Below are 5968 nucleotides of genomic sequence, written 5' to 3' on the forward strand. Positions count from 1 at the left end.
AAGGTCGTGAGTTCAATTCACGGCAACGCGTTGTGTCCTTGAGCAAGACACTTTATTTCACGTTGCTCCAGTCCACTCAGCTGACAAAAATGAGTTCTACCTGTATTTCAAAGGGCCAGCCTTGTCACATTGAATCTGCCTGAGAACTATGTTAAGGGTACAAGTGTCTGTGGAGTGCTCAGCCACTTGCACATTAATTTCACGACCAGGCTGTTCTGTTGATTGTGTCAGCTGGGACCCTTGCTGTCGTAACCTACAGAGTGCTCCTTATGTATACATATGAGCATATACACGTTTATATATATATATATATATATATATATAGATACACACACACATGTGTATATATATGTATGTTTATATATGTATATATACACATATATGAAGATATGTATACATACATATATACACACATACATATTTACACACACACACACACACATATATATATGTATATGTCAGTTAGTTGTTGATAAATCGGAAAAAACCCACACTCAATATGAGTAATGGAGCAGTGATGCTTTTATATATTACAGAGTAGTATTGGTCAGAATGTTACCATAGGCTTCGTGCCAACTACTGCACTTTGTAACATTTCTGACTCATCAGACATGCTGACTGGAAGCATCTCCAGGAACATCCTTGTGTAGAGATCATTAAATGTTATAGGTGTGTTCTTGGTATTGATTCCAAGAACATATAATTCCAAATCTGGCAAAAAAGAAAAAAGAAATGGAATGCAAGTCTTTTTCTGACTATGTATAGAGTGACCAGCTGGTGTTTCCAGCCAGCATCTCTGATGAGTCGTCAGTATTGCTTAAGTGCTATAACTGGTGTGAAACCAGTCAGTGATAACATTCTGACCAGTTATGTATCATAAACAGTAATACACAGCTCAACAATATATAAATATAGTAGTAGTAGTAGTAGTAGTAGTAGTAGTAGTAGTAGTAGTAGTATATATATACACATTTATAAAACAGACTCTGCATAAGGAGTAGACAACTACCATATATATATATATATATATATATACACACACACACACACACAGAGTATATATATATATATATATATATATATATATATATATATATATATATATATCATCATCATCATCATCATCGTTTAACGTCCGCTTTCCATGCTAGCATGGGTTGGACGATTTGACTGAGGACTGGTGAAACCGGATGGCAACACCAGATATATATATATATATACATGCATGTATATTTGTATGTGTATTTTATATATTTGTATATGTGTGTGTGTGTGTATACACACACAGATACACATATACACATGCACACAAACACACACACGCATACATATATATATACACACACACAAACACATAAACACACACACACACTCCTGAATGCCACAGATAACAGCAAGATCCTTGCACAGTGTGTCACTAGACTAGAAATCTAGAAATCAATAAAATGATTAACAGCCAATGTATTGAACAGACCAATTGGAGTTATTAATAACCCAGGATTAATCAATAAAAGAGGTTATCCAATACTACGGATGTTGATTTTTGCAGTGGATGTATCGAATGGAAGAGTTGAGTGGATGTTAAATATAGATCGACAGCAGGTTAGTTAAAAGAGTAGAGATAAATAATGGATGCATAGAACAGGAGTATGTTAAATATAGATTGATTATTGGTTAGTCAATAGAGGGAAAATAGAGAGGAGGCATACAACAGTTCTATGGAGATAGAGAGGGGGTATACAACAGTTGTATGGAGATAGAGAGGAGGCATAGAACAGTTGTACGGAATACCGTTGAAGCTCTGTTAAATATAAATTACAATGGGTTTCTTTCAGTTTATATTAATCAAATCCATTCCAAGAAGGAAATAGAGAAGAGCATACAGCAGGCTCTCGGTTCAGTCCCACTGCATGGCACCTTTAGCAAGTGTTCTACTGCTATAACACTGGGCCGACCCAAAACCTTGTGAATGGATTTGGTAGACGAATTTTGAAAATTAACAGGAACGCAGGCAGTGTACTTCAACAGAAATATGTTATCAAAAGGGTTAATAATAAGAGATACAGAGCAGATGTATAAAATATTTGAATGTATGTTAAATATAGATTGACTATTGGTTAGTTAAACCTTTACATTTGACAGATTAATCTGTCAAATGTAATGCTTATTTATTCACATTGTTTTGACTTAATCATGCATAACCTCATAACTTCAGGATTGTGATGATGTTATTGGTTATTTTTAGAATGACATTGTAGGGTAGGTGTGAGAGGCCAGATCTGACTGGTTTGAACATAAATCGGGTAGTATATATCTGGGCTGGATGAAGCTGGTTTAAATGCTAAAGAGTTAATGGAAGGAGATAGAGTGAAGAAATATAAAGTGGATGTATGGAGTACTTGAATCTATTTTAAATTTAGACAGATTATTGGTGAATCAAAAGAGAACGGCCTCATACTGTGGTTGCATGAAATAGTTGATCGCCCAAGGCTAGAAGGAAAGAGGGTGGAAGGTATCTTCAAACTGGAAAACTGGGCTGAATGTTTGTAAAAGAGAGGACTCTGCTAAGTCCATTACCTGAAACGTAAAGTATCAGGTGATGGTGTTAAACTGGGCTGTGAGCCACAGTTATTTAAGGTAAAATTTGATAAACATAGGAGAGATGAAGGTACAACCAAATATATTAATTTCAGCTGGTGCATACAGATTTTAGGGCGCAAGGCAACCATCTTGTTTGGTTTGGGCATAGCATTGACCCTGTTAATTCCTTCTCAACTCAAAGATAACTTTCACTTTTTAGGTGTTTGATATTTATTAGAGCTAGGCTAATATCAGGCAGAATCCTTATCAAGCTGGGTGAAATGCTTAGCAGTTTTTTGTCTGGATGTTCTGAGTTCAAATTTTGCCTAGGTCAACTTTGCCTCTCGTATTTTCAGGGTCAACGAAATAAGAAACAGCTGAGAACAGGGGTCAGTTTGACTGACTTAGCCCCTCTGCCAAACTAGCCCTGTGCTGAAATTTGAAACCAATATTTATCAGAGCTGAAAATCTCTGTTCGCATCTGTATAGTTTGAATCTTCTGGTGACTCTACTCAGAAACTGGAATGCATCTTGTTACTTGTATGATTTGAAAGCTTCAGCTCAGATTTTTTGGTCATACATTTATGTATAAACGCATGCGTCTGTGTGTGTGTGTGTGCATGCATTCATGGCTCCTTATCTTGACATTGTATACTAATTGTAAACAAATTTCACTGTCATGCCAGCAGTATCATTCCTTTGCAGTCTTCCATGAAAACATGTCTGGCCGTTGTACTATTCATGTTTAAAGGATGATGACTATATATATATATATATATATGTATACATATATATATCACCTTGCTTGGAAAGAAATGAGTGTTGATGACAGGAAGAGCATCCAGGTAAAGAAAACTTGCCTCAATGAATTTCACCTTACCTGTGCAAGCATAGAAAGGTGGATATTAAATGCTGGTAATGACGATGACGATAACGACGACAACAACGATGATGATGATGATAATGAAGACACCCACAAAATGTTTCCATCACCTTTTCTCCTCGTTCCCCATCAAATGCTCTCTTCGCAGAGGTGTATGTAATATCATACAAGATCTGAACATTAATTATTTATTCATTTATTTAAGCGTAGTAATTGTCTTACCCAGAAGGACACTGACATTGTAGATGTCACTGTCGACCCTGTTGCTGCCACCACCACCTCCACCACCACCACCACCTCAACCACCACTACTGTTGTCGTTATTATCATCGCCACCACCATCACCACCACAACTATCATCATCATCATCATCACCACTGCCACTACCATCATGATCACCACCACCACCACCTCCACCATCAGCATTACCATGATGATGATGATAATCATCATTCTCAGCATCATCATCACCACCACTACCACAACTGTCATCATCATCATCATCATCATCATCACAGCCACCACCACCACCACCATCATCATCCTTACCATCATGATCATCACTATTATCATCATCATTATCAACATCACTACCATCACATCACCACTGCCATCATCATCATCATCATCATCATCATCATCATCATCATCATCATCATCATCATTCAAGACTCTAACTGGTGACTGCAGATCAGGCTCTGATCAAGAACATAATGTAAATATTAAAATAAAATTATGAAAAAAAAAAAAAAAGGAACCTCAGTTCCACCTTCGACAACGATCTTAATTAATCCAATTAATTACAACCATATTACTAATAACTAACCTCAGGCAATTTTGGGAACCATTTAAGTGATTTAAAAAAAAATCAAACAAAACAAAAAGAAAGTGAAAGCAGCAACATGCTCTTAGACTGGTTAGGTACTGCTGTGTCACTGCTGTAGTAGTAATAGTAGCAGTAATAGCAGCAGTAGCAGTAGTGCTAGCAGTAATACAAGCAGCAGCAGTAGTAGTAGTAGTAGTAGTAGTAGTAGTAGTAGCTGTGGTGGTGGTGGCAGTAGCTGTAGTAGTTGTGGTAGTAGTAGTAGCTGTGGTGGTGGTGGCAGTAGTTGTGGTAGTAGTAGTAGTAGTAGTAGTAGTAGCTGTGGTGGTGGTGGCAGTAGTTGTAGTAGTAGTAGTAGTCGTAGCTGTAGTAGTTGTGGTAGTAGTAGTAGCTGTGGTGGTGGTGGCAGTAGTTGTGGTAGTAGTAGTAGTAGTAGTAGTAGTAGTAGTAGTAGTTGTGGCTGTGGTGGGTGGTAGTAGTAGTTGTAGCAGCAGTAGCAGCAGGAACTGCAGTAGTAGCAGTAATAGTGGTTGTGGTGGTGGTGGTGGTGGTGGTAGTGAATGAACTATTGTTCCCTCAGCTACTCCTGTTGCCATCCTCCTACAACTGTTGTGATCCTCTTTCATGTCTCCCACTCTGGGAGCAGAACATGGAGACAGATATAGACAGTAGCGGCAGGGTGTGTGCATATATATATATATATATATATATATATATATATATATATATATATATATATATATATATATATATAGATGACAGAAGCACTGTATATAGGCTGTGGTAGTGATAGTGTATAATTGTAGTAATAAGGTATATTATATAGACTGTGTGTGTATAGAGAGTATTAGCAAGGTATATATATATATAGACTATAGTAGTTGTGTATATAAAGTGTAGCATATTACATACACACACACACACATATATATATGATGGGCTTCTTTCAGTTTCCATCAGCTAAATCCACTCACAATGCTTTGGTTCACCTGAAGCTATAGTAGAAGATACTTGCCCAAGGTGCCATGCAGTGGAACTGAACCCAGAACCATGTGGTTAGGGAGCACACACACACACACACACACACACACACATGTATACATACATATATATAGACAGCGATAGTATATATGCTTTGAGGTAATGGTAGCAGCATATATAGACTGCAGGTTTAGTATACATAGTGGTAGGGGTTTATATACAGACTGTTGTAGCAATATGTACTAAATATAGACAACAGAAGTGCTATATATATATACATACATATATATATATATATATATATATATATATATATATATATATATATACATATATATACACATACAGTCACTGATCTATATATGTATATATATATATAGATATATATATATGTGTGTGTGTGTATATATTTCAATTTATCTGTCTATCTAACTATCTATCTATACATACATACATACAAATATATATAGGCTTTAATAGCATGGTATATATGTTGACTGCAGTAGTTGTATGTAGAGACTATGGCAGCAGCATATATAGGCTACCAAACAGTTGAACAAGCAGAGTGTGGAGCCATAGACTCGGCTTGCTTTATTAGTTTAATACAGCTAAAACATTAAAAACATTAGAAGCACTTATCTATCTATCTATCTCTCTCTCTCTCTCTCTCTCTCTCTCTCTCTCTCTCTCTCTATATATAT

At 36.5% G+C, this 5968-nt stretch overlaps 1 protein-coding gene across 1 annotated transcript in view; it reads left to right on the top strand.

The window, feature by feature from the left end:
• The window catches only part of LOC106872335 (synaptotagmin-1), a 168374-nt gene that overhangs the window by 69261 nt on the left and 93145 nt on the right, over positions 1-5968 (top strand). The window lies entirely within an intron of this gene.

The sequence above is a fragment of the Octopus bimaculoides genome, chromosome 22 (assembly GCF_001194135.2).
Source record: "Octopus bimaculoides isolate UCB-OBI-ISO-001 chromosome 22, ASM119413v2, whole genome shotgun sequence".
NCBI classification, from domain to species: Eukaryota; Metazoa; Mollusca; class Cephalopoda; order Octopoda; family Octopodidae; genus Octopus; species Octopus bimaculoides.